General features: G+C 44.4%; 4 non-coding genes across 4 annotated transcripts; all 4 read left to right on the top strand.

The window, feature by feature from the left end:
- Positions 1-1,514: 1,514 nt before the first annotated feature.
- On the top strand, positions 1,515-1,600 carry MIR542 (microRNA mir-542). Its single transcript, NR_033108.1, has one exon. It is a non-coding gene; the product is annotated as a microRNA mir-542 (primary transcript).
- Positions 1,601-2,299: 699 nt separating this feature from the next.
- On the top strand, positions 2,300-2,388 carry MIR450C (microRNA mir-450c). Its single transcript, NR_033095.1, has one exon. It is a non-coding gene; the product is annotated as a microRNA mir-450c (primary transcript).
- A 44-nt stretch (positions 2,389-2,432) lies between these two features.
- On the top strand, positions 2,433-2,523 carry MIR450A (microRNA mir-450a). Its single transcript, NR_033093.1, has one exon. It is a non-coding gene; the product is annotated as a microRNA mir-450a (primary transcript).
- Positions 2,524-2,607: 84 nt separating this feature from the next.
- On the top strand, positions 2,608-2,686 carry MIR450B (microRNA mir-450b). The gene has a single exon (NR_033094.1). It is a non-coding gene; the product is annotated as a microRNA mir-450b (primary transcript).
- The last annotated feature ends 15,645 nt before the right edge of the window (positions 2,687-18,331 follow it).

Raw genomic sequence — 18,331 nt, 5'->3', positions numbered from 1 at the left:
TAGAGACCTATCTTCCCGTCAGCCTTCAGTGTAATATCCTTGTGACCCTAGAACTTCATAAATGCACTGGTATTTAGAATGACTACATTACTCTTAAATGGAAAACAATATATATACACCAATTGTAGCAAATGTGTATCTCCCTGCCACCCTACACCCCGCTCCCGCCCACCCATTAGTTACTGCTCAGTAAAGGGGCAAGGATCTGCTCACTCACCTATCTCCTTACTTTGCACCCCGCCCCCGCAATCTACAATTGATCTCTTTGGCAAGTTCAGAAAGGCTTCGACCCCTGTGGGGATAGTAAACTGAGCCATTAGGGAGGAGCCCTGAAAAGATTTCCATTTCCTGTGGCCGCGTGGGCTTTGGAGCATTCCCCTGACTCTAGAGAGCTCTAGTATCTGAGCGGGCCCTTGGGAGTTGGGGACGTGGCCCTGGCTTTCCAGCCCCCGTCAGTGTGGGAGCTGATCCCGGGCAGCAGCGCACTGAGAGTCCTGATTGCTCTGAAGTGTGATTCTCCCAAGGCAGCTCCCTCACCTGGCCCCGATCCCCGCCCTTGCCCGCTCTGCAGACCGGGCGGTTATCCCAAGACCAGCCCTTTCAAAGGCCTGGCCAAGAACACCGCAATAATCAGAATCATAATGATCCTAATATCTTACTTTTGTATCACACGTTTACATGCTTTTCCAAATGCTTTCATATTTTCTACTTGCAACAACCTCGAGAGATAAATAGGAGAAGGCAGTCATAAAAAACAATAACAGACAAGGAAACTGGGGCTTCTGGAGGTGAAGGATTTGTCCGAGGCTAGTCTGGGGCCTCTTCCCCCAGACCTCGTGCTGTGTTTCTTGTATCATTACCTGTTAATCAGAACCGACTACACAGTAGTGACTAGAGCAGGAAATGGAGTGGAATTAGTTTCCCTAGAAAAATTCGAGGTGAAACTGATTAGTCTTAAGATGAGCAGACACTTCCTGGGTGAGGCCCAAGATTGGCCCCAGGATGACTAAATAGTGGCTATAAATTACCCAGCTATGTACAAGCAGACGTGCACACACCAAAAAAAGCATGATGTAAGTTCGTTTAAAATCTCTGGCCCATATTTGAAACCATCTATAGATTCAACCAAATTAATCTTAAGGAAACAAATGGAATGTCCAACCATAGTTCCCTCAGTCACTCACTCAATGGAAGCTTTTTCAGCCAGTACAAATAATAATTAGAAAGATTATGTAGAAACCTGGAAAATGCTTATGATACTAAGTTTTACAAATCAGGGACATAAAATCACATGGACATCCTGATTGAGAAGTGGGTCTATATAGAAGCAGAAACTGGAAAGAACATGCAAAATATACATACTTGTCGCTTTAGGTGGTAGGATTCGAGCTGAAGTTTTTTCTTTCTCTACTTTACCATGTATTTTTGTTATGGCATGTTTTTTTGTTACGTTGTCAAACATAATTCTCTAAAAAGTCTTTAGGGGTCATGGGCAACACAGAAATTTTGAGTCAAGGACCTCAGACATCTCGGGGATCATCATGTCACGAGATACCACTGTGCACTTGTGACAGATTGATAACTGAAAGGTCTGGGAGCCATTCATCCTCATGGCAATACAACTGGTAAGTATCACAAGAACGGTGGATGAAAAGATCAGGAGAACACGGGCCCTAAGCAAGGAAGAGAGTGGTTGCCAAGGGGGGAGGAGGGCAACGAGTTGTATTTTAATAGTTTAATGGGAGGTGGGGGTCGGACTTTGTGTCTTTATTATTTTGAGTTTCTTTTTAATGGATTGAATCTTATACGAGGCATAAGATTTTATATTCATGCCGGAATGTTGAAGAATTCATACTTCAGCAAACAACAACTGGAAAACATTAGCTCTAAGCACTGCAGACACAGGGTCATCTTTAATATGTTGAGTTCATATAAGTGGTCAAGAAAAAACGTAAAAACTACATGAACATAAAGTCACAGAAAAAGAAGATATAAAGACACTCATTTCAGTATTTTGAAGGATGGAAATTAGGAACATCCGGGATGACCAACAACAAAGGATCGGGTAAATAAAATATGGTGCATCTAATAAGTGACATGACAATGTGCTCCTGATGAAATATTTCGTGATAAAAGAAAAGTGCAAATTTTTTGCTCTGTTCCCATCTATATGATCTAAGTATATAGGGCGCATTCTGTCTGCAGTTTTGTTTCAACATACAGATAAAAGGCTGGGAGGAAATATATCAAAACTTTAATAGTGGTTTATCTCTGAGTTGTGGCATAATAAGTGATCAAAGAAAGATGCTCAACTATTTTTGCGATGTGTTCCTAATACGTAATATAAATGTATTGGGAACATTTTGCATTCATAGTTTTGTATCAATAATATGGAAAGAAGGCTAGGAGGAAGTATACCAAAGTCTATCAAAGAAAGATGCTAAACTGTTTTTGCGATGTGTTCCTAATATGCAGTATAAATATATTGGGAGCATTTTGCATGCATGGTTTTGTATCAATATACAGACAAAAGGCTGAAGGGAATAAACCAAAAATCTTATAATGGTTATCTGTGGGTTGCAATATGATAAAGTGATAAAAGGAAGGTACAAAATTATTTTTGCAATATGTTCCTGAATATGTAATATAAGTGTATTGGGAACATTTTGCATCCATAGTTTTGTATCAATATTTAGAGAAAAGGCTAGGGAGAAATATACCAAAATTTAATAGTGGTTGTTTCTGGGTTCTGGTATTATAGATGATATCTGTTTTTCTCTTTATTCTTTTATGTATTTTCCAAGTAATACTTGTATAAACAACAAAATGCATTACTTTTATAGCGATAATAAAACTCATTTTGTTTTTTTAAAGAGTTTGTATTTATTTTTTAAAAAAAAGCATGGCCCCCTGACCTGGGGATGGGGAAGGACTTCCTATCTGGGCAGCAGTGGGCCTAGAACACATTTGCAAACCTGTCTGGGCAAACCCTCCACGGCTTTGGTTGGCTCTGCCGCGCAGATGTGTGTTATCATTTGCTCTTGGCAAAGGAAACAGCAAGTATAATTTGAAAATATAACCATGACAGAGTAATAAGAGTAATATTGCTAAACAGACTGCTATCTCCTGTCTAATCAAAGTAACACTTTAAGAAGTATAGAAAGTTGAAGCAGCCTCCTTTCCTCTAGGAGCCATTCAGGACGGCGGGACTTGGATGCCCACCCAGGGCCTCAAGACACACTAGCCAGTTTGGGACATGCCTGAGTCAGGAAAACACCTTACAGAAAGCCTAATTCCACTTAGCTAACTTTTTGCAGATGCAGATAAAGCCCCCTGCATTTTCCCACCAATTCTGCTGAACTCCATTACAACCCAGGCATTGGAGAACACATGTGCCTCGCGAATTTAGGCTTTCCTTGTTCTGGTGAGAGAGACGTAACTACTTGGAAACATACCAGGCCCACGGTCTGACAAGACTCCTACCAAGGGTTTGAATGTTCCTCGGTTAAGCTGATTTGAACAGAGACCCCCACACTAGAAGAAGACCTAGGGTCCCACCTATCCTTTGAGAAGCACTCTGGGCAAACTGTTTTACCCCAAAAGATTAGTCACACGCTGTAGCAAGTGCACATTACTAGACATTACTTTCAAATTATGTCCATCATGTTCCTTAAAGCAGAACTGCAGTTGTGAGACCAAAATATACTCTGAGAACATACTTCCAGTTTCCTGCTGCCAGGTCCTTTTCCTGCTTAAGAACAAATAATCATCCAACCAAACGTGCCCTTTTGCAGAAATGTGTGTGCTCCCCTGTAAGTCTTTCATAAACATTTGTCTCTGCTGCATTCTGTCAATCAGAACACACTTTCTGGGTGCCTAGCTCTGTGCCATCCCCTTGTGGGGAAAGGACAGCATGTCAGAGAAGCAGGGGTTAAGGCGATCCTGAGCCAGAGTGGCCTTGAACACACGAATCCTCTCCTCTGTCTGCCACCCGGTACAGAGCTGAGATCAGCTGGGGCTTTGACCTTCTGAGCCAGGTCGGACCACACAGACAATCTGCTTTGCTCAGCCAAATTCTCCAGTGTCCTCCCCCTAGGCCTCGCTCTGGTCCTGCTAGACAAAGAGTAGGGAATAGAGGAAGAGTGAGGGAGGGCCGCCTTCCAAAATGGAAGATCTCACGTTCAGCAGGGAGAGAGATCCTTGATATAAACACTGACCTTCAACTCCTTTCATGTACTAGTGAAAAAAGCTCCAGCCCCTGAAGTTCAGAACCAATAAAATGTCCTAGAATTTGGCCAGTACCAAGAGAACGCCTCCTAGTTGGGAGTATGCCAAGAGGGGCTGGGGGGGCGGGGGCAGGCGCAGAAGGAGCTGGGAGCTGCCCTGTGCTAACAGGGTCAGGGCAATCCCTCATCTTACAGAAGAGGAAACCAAGTAGCAGAGAGAGGAAATCACTTGCTGAGAGCTCGTGCAGAGAATTGGTGGCAACGTTAGAACTCGAACCTTGATCTTCAGGGTTCTTCCCACTGTAATTCACTGTGTCTAAAGGACAGAGGGAGCGGCCCAGGAAGATGCTAGGGGAGGACATTCCAGACAGGGGAGAATGGCACAGCACAGGCTGGCGTGGCACGAGGGCAGTCAGGAAATAGGTCTGGAGGAAACTGTTCGAGTCTGGCTTCTCAACGTGGGCTATGCAGACCCTTGAGGGGCTAAGACTGTCCTAAGGGTTGGCACAAAAAGCCGCAGAATACATATGGCACAACTTCCTTGAGCACAGATTTGATTCAATACTGAGTCAGTTAAAGCACTGTTTTTCTGTTAAAACAAGCACAAATTCAAAAAGATAAAACTGAGACTTCAAAATCATGTCAAGTTTGTTGCACGTCCCTGGGTCCCATGACTCCCACCCCAGCCTCATTCCGAGGGAGTATTTATATACTCGTCCCTAGACATTTGGCTTTTTGTTTGTTTTTCCTGCCAGTACCAGGATCTTGGCTTTTCCTGATAAGAGCTCCCCTACTCTTTCCTCTGGTGACTGCTGCTCTCCAGCCCCAATCACGTGATTCTGGAAGAGCTGCCAATCACAGTAAATTGCTAGAGCCTCCTGTCAGGCACACAGCCCAGGTCAGGCCCATGGTAGTATCCCGTGCTGCTTTCCTCACTGATCACGCTGGAGAAGGCTCATGTGACCCTGGCCTAACCAATGAGAACACTTCTCTGGGATTTTTTTTTTTTTGGCACCTGAGCTAACGTCTGTTGCCATCCTTCTTTTTTTTTTTGCTTCTTCTTCTCCCAAAAGCCCCCCAGTACATAGTTGTGTATTCTAGTTTTAGGTCCTTCTGGTTGTGCTATATGGGACACCACCTCAGAATAGCTTGATGAGTGGTGCCCCGTCCATACCCAGGATCCAAACCAGCAAAACCCTGGGCCACGGAATCGGAGTGCGTGAACTTAACAACTCGGCCAGGGGGCCGGCCCCTGGGATTTTTTTTTAATCCTGAAATGGACAGAGTCTCTCTTTCTTCTGCAGTTTCTAAGCCTGGAGCCGTATGTAGCTATGCCCTCACTCGCCCTGCTTTACCATGTCCCTCACCAGGAGGAAGCCCATCTTCAGTCTGACAGAATGAGAACAGCATGCGCACAGAAACACAGAAGAGAGAGAGGAAGACAAATGATGTTGCTTAAGTTCCTGGATCCAGGTCCGGAGCACATATTGTCCATTTTTGTTTAACCTGGTTTCATTTATTCATTCAACAAATACTTATTGAGAGCCTTCTAGGTGCCAGGCACCATTCCAAGGTCTGGAATTAGAGCAGTAAGCAAAAGAGACAACGCCTCTGCTCTCATGAGTTTCATTCCAGATTGAGTCGTGCTTCTGTTATTTGCAACTGAAACAGTGCTGCCTGCCAGATCATGGAAGAATTTACATGCTAGGATAAGGACCAGAGAGAGAGTCTATACTATAAACAAAGGAGAGTCTTTGAAATTTCTCAAGCCGAGGAACCACGTGATCTTTCACAGCAGTCTAGATTTGAGACAGGCTAGGTTGGAAGCAGTGGCTATGAAAAGGCTGGAGTGGCTAGGGCTCCGATTTGCTCCATTTTTGAAATATCCTCATGAAGAGGATGTCATACCTGAATCAAGTTTCCTGGGATGAAACTCAACTTAGAAGGAAAATAAAATGCTTCCAGGAAGTGCTCCAGCCCAGCTCTTCCGGTGCCCCACCCTCCCCTTCATTGTTTGGTTCAACCTTCCTGGCCTGCTCCATCTTCCTGTCATTTGCCCACATGCTGCCCCATGTCTATCTGCATGTGGAGGGCATATGCCACTGAACAGAACATGTTAGCTGAAGGGAAGGTCCATAGGAACTCCCATCTAGGCTGCCCGCTCCCTGCCCAACCCAATGCACGTTTAAGACCCATTCCAAGCGCTGCTTCCTTCTCTAGAGGACTTCCCTGACTCCACCCCCCCCCCCATGCTGAACCTCCTTTGAACGCCTGCCACACCCATGGCCAGGCACTTGCTCGCAGTACATGTGAATTTTCTTTTTCAGGTGTGCCTCTTGCAATTCAGTAGGAAGCTGCATGCAGGCAAAGATCCAGGCTCCCCTTCACCACCTCCCCCATGGAGCCTAGCCCTGTGCCCGAGACAGCAGAGGGAGTGCTCAACCCAGGTTGCTAATGGGACTAATTGTGCAGGTGGCTCAGGGGTAAGGCCATCCGAAGTCCTTTTCCCAGGTCAGTCTTGGTTTAGGCCTATTTTATTGTTATAATTATTAGTAGCATCCTCTTTCACTCTCAAAAGTGTCCCACGGTAAAATATATTGTCACCTACTCATCTGGAGGGTACCAAAGGGACTGTTGTCACAGCCAAGTTGAAGTGGCTCCTGATATAGGACAAAATACTTATAAAATCTAAGCAGCATTGTACTGCAATTCCGTGCTCTGTCACTTGGAACTGAACATGCGCCTTACTGAGCTCCGCAAAGTCTTGACTGCTCGGCGGCATCCCGCTCCCACACGCTGTCTAGCACATGAACCATTAAAGCCACAGTCCAGTGTGTCACAAGACTCAGATGTTGCCTCCATTTATTTCATGCCATGGATAAGTAAAACAGCACTGTTACACTCCATAAAGACTGGAAAGGCACACAGGCTCAGTCCAGGACCAGAAGGAATTCAAAGGCAATCATCAACAGACCAAAGTCCAGCAGATGGGGCAAACCACTGCTTGATGGTTCTTTTCAGCCCTTAGCCTGTGAAAGTCCACCTCACAGGAGCAGCTGGAAGCAAAAAACACCCTCATCCCATCACCCTCCCATCTTCCTCTCTACCTCTGTCTCCCCAGAGTCATGGCTTCATACTGCCCCTGCTCCTGGCACTCAAACTGGGCAGCTCTATCTGCCTACGACACTCCCATCCTTCCAAGGGGAGCATCTGCAAGACAAGCAAGTCTCCCTTTGGTGGATTAAAGATGGCTACAAACTCTCTGATGTTCCTCCCACTGGGACTCAGGTCTATGCCCCCTTCGCTCAAATCTCGGCTGGCCTCAGTGATCTGCAGCCCAGTGTGGCAGAAGTGGCCTCGCAGCTACCACCCGGGTCTCTTGGAGCCTTGAGCTTCCACACAGGAGTCCTTCTACTGAGGACATCATGCTGGAGAAACCATGTGGAGAGATGCCATAGAGAGGCCCTGAGACCTCAATAAGGAGGGAAAGAGATGCCCAGGCAGCCGCTAACTGTTCCAGCCCCAGGGGGTTCAGGTCATCCCAGCTGAGTCCTGGGATACCAGAAGTCATCCCTGCCAAATCGCAGATTCCTGAGCCAAATAAGTGATTGTTCCTGTTTTAAGAGACCAAGTTTTGAGGTGGTTTGTTATGTAGCAATAAACAAGCAGAACACATTGGGGCCGGCCCGGTGGCGCAGCGGTTAAGTGCACACGTTCTGCTTCTCAGCGGCCCAGGGTTCACCGGTTTGGATCCCGCGTGCGGACATGGCACCGCTTGGCAAAAGCCATGCTGTGGTAGGCATCCCACATATGAAGTAGAGGAAGATGGGCACGGATATTAGCTCAGGGCCAGGCTTCCTCAGCAAAAAGAAGAGGATTGGCAGCAGTTAGCTCAGGGCTAATCTTCCTCAAAAAAAAAAAAAAAAAAAACAAGCAGGACACTACCTCTTGCCAGTATTGATTTATCACTTCTTGTGGCATAAGTCTGATGTGCTATTTAAGCTCTAGGACCAAAAGTGAGGCTAGGATACGGCGCTGAAGGGAATGGGGAACCCTGGACCACTGCACTCCTAGTTCAGCCGCGGATGAGCACTGCTGGCGGTGGGTGAGAGAATGGTTAGACAGTAAAGGAGAAAAATTTTAAAACATTTTAGTACTATGTGTTTATTTTTAGTCTCCTTTCATTTATGGCAAGTAAACATGGTTTTTGTGTTTCCCACAGTGAAATAAAATTATACTTAAACATAAGTTTATGTCACACCCATTAGGATGGCTACTATGAAAAAAACAGAAAATAACAAGTGTTGGCAAGGATCTGGAGAAATTGGAACCCTTGTGCATTGTTTGTAAAATGGTACAGCTGCTGTGGAAAACCACATGGCACTAACTCAAAAAATTAAACATAGAATGACCATATAATCCAGAAATCCCACTTCTGGGTATATACACAAAAGAACTGAAAGCAGAGACTCAAACGGTTGTCTGTACAGCAGTCAGTGTTCATAACAGCATTATTCACAACAGCCAAAAGGTGGAAACAACCCGAACATCCAGACCACAGATGAAGGGATAAAGAAAATGTGGTATATCCACGAAATAGAATATTATTCAGCCTTAAAAGGGAAGGAAATTCTGATACACGCTACAACATGGATGAACCTTGAAGACATTATGCTAAGTGAAATAAACCAGTCATGAACCACCACCATGTATGATTCCACTGACATGAGTAATATCACTTATAAGAGTAGGGAAACTCACAGAGACATTAATTCTGGCAGCTAGCTGCCTTCTTCAACGACCCATGAGAAAACTGACCTACCGCCGAGTCCTCCGAGTTTTACCGGCGGTGTCCCCGCGGATGGGGAGCCCCCCTGGCACCGCACGTTCCAGAGGGTGCCTCTGGACTACCAGGAGGAGACAATGAGACCAGACGCTCAGAAGTCGGAAGATTTAACAACAGGGCGGCCCGCCCCGCCGGTATGGGCAAGCTGGGACACCCCACAGGCGCCCAGGTGTTCCCACTTCTCCAAGGACGCGCAGCGCAGACGAGCACGCGGCTCCTCGGCCCCCACCCCAGGCACCCCCCTCCTCCCCAACCCCAGGCAGCCCCCTCCCGGTGGACGCAGGGATTGGCCCAGTGGCGCGTTACCCGGTCACGGGGTGGAGGGTGGGGCGGAGTCTGGGGGTAAAAGGGCCAGGTCTCCTGACTACCCCTCTCCCCGCCCCGCCCCGAGCCAACTGCCAGACCCAAGGCTGACCGGCGACCCCCGAAGGACCTTTAAACCTCCGCGCAGGATGTGCTAGGTACCTGGACAGAAGGGACCAGAAGGCCAATACCTCCACGCCAAGCGGGTCTGCGACCCCCGGCGGAATGCACACCTCAGCGCTGCCTACCCATGACGTGGCATATATGTGGAGGGGCAGCCTGGCATGGGGTGTCTTGGCCCAAGTGGGTTAAGGAAAGCATCAGTACTGAGGGGGGTGAATTCTAGATCCTATGTTGGTAATACTTAACACAGCTGAGGACGGGAGTTACTTGCCAAACCAAAATCAGAATGATTAAGTGAAAGTCTAAATGAGCATAACTCCACCACCCTTACTTCCAGCCTCCTTCCCTGCTGAGCTCCCAGAACGCTGTCAACCTGGCTTCTGGCCCCCAGGCAGGAGACTGGATTTTACTCTGTGTGTAGATGCCTCTGGTGCCTCTTGTCCCTTCCCCTTGGGCCACCTCTGATTTCAGCTGCATACATACACTGTTTGTACAAGATTAGATTGACTTCATGCTGGCAGCATTTGATCTTCAGGGAGCATTCCGTGTCTTTCTGCTTTCAGTTTCAAGGCCTTCTCTGATGCTGTATGTCGTGGACTGAATGTTTGTGTCTCCCCTCAAATTCATAGATTGAAACCTACCCCCAAGGTGATGGTATTAGGAGGTGGGGCCTTTGGGAGGTGATTAGGTCCTGAGGGTGGAGCCCTCAGGAATGAGAGTAGTGCCCTTGTGAAAGAGGCTCCAAAAAGATCCCTCAACCCTTGGGCCATGTGAGGACACAGTGAAAAGATGGCCGTCTATGAACCAGGAAGCAGTCCTCACCAGACACCAAATCTGCTGGTGCCATGATGCTGGACATTCCAGCCTTCAGAACTGTAAGAAATAAATGTCTGGTGTTGGTCAGCCACTCAGTCGGTGGTATTTTGTTACAGCAGTCCAAGTGGACTAAGACCCCATGGGATCCTACCTGGCTCACTTTTAAGAGCAGGCTGTAAGTGCAGTCAATTAACGCACCAGTGTTAACCCTCAACCGATTTGGGGAGATGGGAGCTGGTGTTTAAATGCTCTAGCTTCCTGTTCTTCAGTGGTCAAATCTGGGAGGCCTCTGAATGCTTCTAAGGAGGCCCTGGGTGGAATAAAACCCATATTTCCCACAGGAGTGACCGTAGTAATGCACGTTTATAGTGGCTTTCCCTGTGTCACACTCTCAGCTCCCTCACTCCAACTACCTGAGATCAACTCCCAAATAAACGACCTGCTCTCAAATCCTTTTCTCAGCCTCTACTTCTGAGGGAACCTAACTTAAGACACTCTCTATTTGGAGACGCCATAATGAAACATCTGTGTCCTGGTCCGACTATTCTAGAGTGAAGCCAGCGGAGAGGCCCGACCCATGCCACAGAGCTTCCAGTCAGCGTTTTAGTGTCTCATCCCTAAAAAACGGATCAGGGCCCGGGATCAGGGTCAAGAGCTGGGACTAGAGTGAGGCAAATGAGATGCCCAGGGTGCAAAATTTAAGGAGGCTCTTGCTCTCAGGTGCTGACCCTGCATTCACATGAGCCTGAGAGGTGAGTGCCTCCTTAAATTTTGCACCCTGGATTCCTGTCTGCCTTACTCTGTCGTGAATCTGGCCAAGATGTGAGTAAAAAGCCTCTAAGACTAAAACAAATAGAAAAGAGAAACCCCAATGAAAAGGAAATAACGCACACTGTAGAAAACAACTTTAAAATCCACAATATCCTCAGAGACATAATTTACACATTCATCAAGAAGAAAAGAAAGAGGGGCCAGCTGCATGGCCGAGTAGGTAAGTTTGGCACTCCACTTTGGCGGCCCAGGGTTTCACTGGTTGGGATCCTGGGCGCGGACATGGCACCGCTCATCAAGCCATGCTGAGGTGGCATCCCACGTGCCACAGCTATAAGGACCCACAACTAAAATATACAACTACGTGCTGGGGGGATTTGGGGAGAAAAGGCAGAAAAAAAAGAAGATTGGCAACAGTTGTTAACTCAGGTGTCAATCTTTAAAAAAAAGAAAAAGAAGAAAAAAGAGCATTTAAAGAACAAGAAAGAGTCCTTGGAAATTAAAAGCTTAGGACGTTGTTCAGAGACAGACTGAAAAGGCAAAGAGTAGAAAAAAGGACAGAAAAGAAAAATAACATTAGATTATTCCAGGAGACAAATAATAGACGTTCTAGAAAGAGAGCAGGGAAAAAAGATAGGATATTATCAAAGAAATAATACATGAAAATGCCCAGAGCTGAAGGACATGAATCTCCAGTCTGGAAGATTCCACTGTGTGGATAGTGAATAGCGAATGAAAACAGCCCAAATCAAGGCACCTCATCATGGAAATTTCAAACACAAGGATAAAGAGAAGATTCTAAGAGCTTCCAGGAGAAAAAAATAGATTACATGCAAAGGATCAGAAATCAGAATGGCTTTGGATTTTTCAAGAGGAATACTGGCAGCTAGAAGACAAGAAAGCAATGCCTTCAATATTCTGAAGGAAAATTAGTATCCAATCTAGAATTCTATATCCAGCCAAATCAGCAATTAAGTGTGAGGATAGAATATAAACATTTTCAGACATGCAAGGTCTCAAAAAATTACTTCTTATGCACCCTTTCTCAGGAAGCTACTGGAGGATGTATGCCACCAAAATGAGGACGAGATTTCAGCTTCTGTAAATGGCAGACTAGGTAATTTGGACCAACACTCCTGCTGAAGACATCAAAGTGGACAAAATACATTTAAAATGTCCTTAAAAGCATAAAACACATAACAAGCTGTGAAAAAGTAGTGAGCCAAGATCCAGGAGAGGACAAGAACTCAGAGAGATGAGGTCGGCTCTTCCGGTCCCTTTGGCTCAGGGAGATTTCTCCAGTCAGGAGGAAGTTGAGAGACCAACTGCTTCTAGCAGCCTCCCAGGGACAGGGAACAAAAGTCAGAGTCCAAGGTCAGCCCAAAATGAAGACCCTGGGAAAGCATCTCCTGCCTTGGGCTGGTTCCTGAAAAGCTGTACCCCGGGAGTGAGGATGACTTGGAAGAAAACCAGCTCTCGCATGCATGCAGCCCGCCTTCCGTTCATCTGAGTAACCCAGAAAATTTCAGACCCTGAAAGTGGATTGTTTATTTCAGATAGCTAGTACCCCAGACACCTGGGGAAAACTAATCAAAATCTTCTTTGGAGAAATATAACAATATCCTGGGCTTCAAATTATTTCTTTAAGTTAAAATCTAATGTCCAACACACAATCAAACATAAAATTTAAGACGCTGTGAGCAAGAACCAGTAGAAACAACAGCCAATAGAAATAAATGCGGAAGAACTCCAAATACCAGAATTTTCAAGCATGATTGTAAAACAATAAGGCTTATTTTGGTCAAGGAGAAAATGTCAAGCTTTACAACTGTGGCAGGAGACAGAAAACCGTGAAAAGAGACATAGAAGATTTAAGAGAAAAAAAAAAAGAAACCAAAATGTGAGAGTAAACCAATTAAGAGGAAGATATGGGATCCTTCAAATAGAGAATACAACACAGGAGAGGTACAAAGGAAGTTCCAAGATAGCGAAGGAAGATGTGAAACCTGCACACTAGACCTTGCGAGCTCCCCGTCCAGATTGGAGCAGGGGAAGGAAGGCCTCCAGAAGGTTGTTTTCCAAGAGGAAAAAAAGTGGGACTGATAGATTATCTGATGTATTTCCCATCTGAAAAATTGGGTTGAAAGTTGTTTTACAAGGTTGTTGGACATTATGAAACACTTAGCCAAGGATTTGAAGAAACTCAAAGAGACAGAGAGAGAGAGAGAGAGGCAGTCGATGGAAAATATTTAAAATTGCAAAATCAGGAAGGAGCGGCGTAAGCACAAGATTTTCTTTGTTTATAAGTCTAATTTTTCATATAATTTCTTCTTTGATCCATGGGTTATTTAGAAGTGTGTTAATTTACTAATATTTGGGAACTTCCAGGCTTCTTTGGGGTTAATAAAATGTCTTTGGGCTACACGTTATTTCCTCTATTGTCTTCTTAGTTGTACCTCTTTTTGTTATTTTTCAGTGGATGCTCTAGGCTTAACAATATGCACCCTTAACTTGTAAATGACAAGAAGAAAGCGTAGCCTTTTATGTAGACTCTCTTACTTGCCATTTCCAATGCTCTTTAAACCTTCATGTACATCCAGGTTTTCCTTCTGGTGTAATTTTCCATTGGTCTGAAGGACATCCTTTAATAGTTTCTTGTAGAGAAGTTCTGCTGGTAACAAATGTTCTCACCTTTTGTTTATCTGGAACTATCTTTATTTCTCCCTCTTTTTTGGGGATTTTTTTGGTGAGGAAGATTGGCCCTGAGCTAACATCTGTGCCAGTCTTCCTCTATTTTATGTGGGATGCCACCACAGCATGGCTTGATGAGCAGTGTGTAGGTCCGCACCCAGGATGGAATCCTTCGAAGCCCCAGCTGCTGAAGCAGAGTGTGTGAACTTAACCACTACACCACCAGGCTGACCCCTCCCTCATTTTTGAAAGATAATTTTAGGTGGATGTAGATTTCTGAGTTGACAGGCTTTTTTTCTTTCAGCAGTTTAAAAATGTCACATCATTGCCTCCTGACCTCTCTTGTTTCTTTTTGAGGGTTGTTTTTTTTTAAAGATTGGCACCTGAGCTAACATCTGTTGCCAATCTTCTTTTTTCTTTTTTTTTCTTCTTCTCCCCAAAGCCCCCCAGTACATAGTTGTATATTCTAGTTGTGAGTGCCTCTGGTTGTGGCATGTGGGATGCCACCTCAGCATGGCCTGACGAGCGATGCTAGGTCTGCACCCAGGATCTGAACCAGCGAAACCCTGGGCCGCCACAGCAGAGCCCACGAACTTAACCAGTCGGCTCCAGGGCCAGCCGCACCTCTGTTGTTTCTGATGTCAGCAATAAATCTTAACTTTGTTCCCCTGTGTGTAAGATTCAAAATTGTTTCTTTATATTCGGTTTTTAGCATTTGACTATGATGTGCGTAGGTCTGGTTCTCCTTATATTTATATTTCTTGGGGTTCACTCAGATTCTTGGATCTGTAAATCACTGTTTTTTACCAGTGTGGGACATTTTCAGCCATTAGCTCTTCAAACATGTTTCCTGCCTTAATCTCACTCATTTTCCCCTTTAAGACTCCAATTACACCCATATGATATCATTTGATATTATCACACAGGTCCCTGAGGCTATGTTCATTTTTCTTCTTTTTTTAATCTGTTCTTCAGATTGGATTATTTCTATTGGTCTGTCTTTAAATCCTATTTCTCCTACTATTTCTAATCTGTGTTAAGCTCATCCTGTGAATTTTTCATGTAACTGTACTTTTCAGTTCTAGACTTTCCATTTGGTTCTTTTTTTATGGTTTTTATTTTTCTGCTATGATTCCTTATCTGTTCACTCATTAAAATCCTAGTTTGCTTAACTTTTTGGACCATATTTATAAGTGCCGTAAGGTCTTTCTGTTAGTTACAGCATCTTGGCCGTCTCAAGTTCAGTTTTTAGTGACTGACTGTTTTATCTTGACTGTGGATCACATTTTTTCTGTTTCTTTATGTGTCAAGTATTTTTTATTGAATATGGGACATTATGAATAATCTATTGTAGATATTCTGAATTCTATTATCTTTCTCTGCAGAGGTAATAAGCAGATCAATTACCAGCTAATGACCTTTATATTTGTCTAGGTGTGGTTAGGACTAGGGCTAGGCAAGACGGTGAAACAGCCAGTTTGTAGCTCTGCCCTGCCCATACCCTTTCTGACGAGAACACTGCTGAATAGGACATCACTGTCCTATACCCTTTTTACAGAAGTAGAAAAGTGAATCTATGGAGGCACTCATCCAAGGTCACAGGAGATAAGTGGCAGGGAATGGACAAGGTGCCCTCCCAGGTCAGTGTTCTTCCGCCCACATCATCGTGTTTATGGTGTTCCACCTTTTTGTTAGAGTCTGTCCAATTTCATGCCCTTAAAATAGATTAGAAAAAAAATACAAGTGGAAAGCCAAAGCTATAGTTGAGGAGACAATGACAGGGCTGCTTTAGGATGGTGGCAGAGGGTAGAGAGAAGAGGACAGATTCAACAGGTATTTAGGAGGCCATATTTTTATTGGAACAGGGACCTTCCCTCCGTCTTGTCCCTCTTCATCCCCGGAATGCGGTGATGAGAGCTTTTCCCTCCATCACCCCTCTCCATGAACAGTGATGCTCTGAAAGCCTGGGGGGCAGTGGAGGAGGTGACCTCGTTATGACGGTTGAATGATTTAGGGAGGTCTCAAGACCCAGACAAAGTGATTTTCCCAATCACAAGATGGCAGGACAATTAGCAGGGAAAGTAATGGTTCCACTCACAAGATGGGCAGCCTGCGTGGCCCTGCTCTTCTTGCATTGCGGTGCTGCGTGCCTTCCTTGAGCCCACATGTGCCTGGGCACACAGATAGTGCTCTAAACTGCAGTTCTGCTCCTATTTACTGGACCCAGCGCCTTCTGGGTCACTGAGTGAAGAGGGGAATGCTTTGAAGAACGGTACCCCGGGCGTATGAATCCCAGGCCTCCTTTCCCAGTCTCCTCCCAGGTTCCTGCCCACTTCCTCTTTAAGCTCTCACCCATGAATGCCCTCATTCTACTTCTTTTCCCTCACAGTAGGGCTAAATGGTTCAGGAAGCACTTGCCAGCAAGGACCCCTAGTCTTTCAGCAACGCAAAACTTGTTTACTCTCTGAATGGTGAGGAGGTCCCAGACCTTAAAAACACCATGGTGTCTTCTAAAGCTCCAAAACCACAGTAACAACAAATTGGGTCTTCATACCCAGATATCTATTCTGACATTAAAAAGAGTAATAAGAACATACACCATTTCTGTTTAAAAAGTCATATCTTTTAAGAAATCACAAATATATATGCATAGAGAAAAGTCTGGAAGTATGTCTACAAACTTTTTATTTGTGGTTCTCTCTGGGATGGAGATTTTCACTTCCAGCCTTTAAACATAATCTCTGGGGGCCAGCCTGGTAGTGTAGTGGTTAAGTTCACACACTCTGCTTTGGCGGCCCCTCTGGGTTCGCAGGTTCGGATCCTGGGTGCAGACCTATGCACTGCTCATCAGGCCATGCTGTGGTGGCATCCAACAAAGGAGAACTGGAAGGACCTACAACTAAGATATACAATTATGTACTGGGGCTTTGGGGAAAAAAAAAGAGGAAGACTGGCAACAGATGTTAGCTCAGGGCCACTCTTCCTCACTAAATAAATAAAAAAATAAACATAAACTCTGTTGTATTAATTAATTATTTAATTCACATTGAGCATATATACCTTTTATAATCAGAAAAAAATGATAAAGCTACTTTGATTAATAAATTAGTAATTTTGGGGCTGGCCCCGTGGCCGAGTGGTTAAGTCTGTGCGCTCCGCTGCAGGCGGCCCAGTGTTTCGTTGGTTCGAATCCTGGGTGCGGACATGGCACTGCTCATCAAACCACGCTGAGGCAGCGTCCCACCTGCCACAACTAGGTGGACCCACAACGAAGAATATACAACTATGTACCGGGGGGCTTTGGGGAGAAAAAGGAAAAAATAAAATCTTTAAAAAAAAAATAAATTAGTAATTTTAATTAAAAAAAAATCATTCCCAGCATTGGTGTATGATTCAAATGAAGGCTCCACTTTGGAAGTTTTCGCCCATCTCAATAGAACTGTGAAAGGACCTGCTTGAAGTCAGGGCCTTCCAGAGACCACAGAGAAGGAAAAGAAGTTATTTTGACTTTGAAACAGTTGCTATTTTAAAAATAATATACAGCTGTTAAGAATATTGGTAATAAAAGTCTGTGTAACAATTGTAATAAGAATTGTCGTTTATTGACTACCTACCCCACGTTATTGGATACAGGTCCTCAGTGGGAACTGGGGTTCAGAGAGGTTAAGAGACTTACTCAGACTCCATGAGTAGGGAGGTAGTGGAGGTGAGCACAGGACTCCAACCCTGTCAGTAGACACATGTCCGTCTTCTCATGCAATAGCCTAGAAATGTGTATGAGACACAAAGCTAAACAAAAAAAATTTCGTGGTCAGATATAAAGTATGATTACAATTAGGATAAAAAGTACTATGCACTTATGACTGTGTTTGGGTGACTTACCTCCTCGTTTTCTCTATTCCACATTTTAAAAAATCACAGACCATTAAAAGCCATTGGAGCACAAATTGAGGTTTTCCTCTTGATGTAATCAGAATGATTGAAAATAATTAAAAAGAGGAAAACAATTAGAGAGCATTAACTTCATTTTTAAGTTGCTTTCTTCTTTCTCTTTTAGCTAGAATAAAAATAGTTTTTTTTCTGATTATATACATTTAGATATATACATAAAAATTCAAGAACCAAACAAACAACCCTGATTACAAAGTGGGTGAAGGACTTGAATAGACATTTCTCCAAAGAAGACACACAAATAACCAATCAGCACATGGAAAGATGCTCAATATCATTAATCGTTAGGGAAATGCAAATCAAAACCACGAGGAGATACCACGTCATACCAATCCGGATGGCTATTGTCAAGAAAACAGACAATAACAAGTGTTGGCAAGTATGTGGAAAGATCGGAACCCTTGTGCATTGCTGGTGAGATTGTAAAATGGTACAGTCACTGTGGAAAATAGTACGGCAGTTCTTCAAAAAATTAAACATAGAATCATCATATGATCCAGCAATTCTGCTTCTGAATATATACCCAAAAGAATTGAAAACAGACTCAAACAGATATTTGTCTACCCATGTTCATAGCAGCCTTATTTACAATAGCCAAAAGGCG

The sequence above is a fragment of the Equus caballus genome, chromosome X (assembly GCF_041296265.1).
Source record: "Equus caballus isolate H_3958 breed thoroughbred chromosome X, TB-T2T, whole genome shotgun sequence".
In the NCBI taxonomy this organism is placed as follows: domain Eukaryota; kingdom Metazoa; phylum Chordata; class Mammalia; order Perissodactyla; family Equidae; genus Equus; species Equus caballus.
This window is presented reverse-complemented; position numbering and strand designations above follow the sequence as displayed.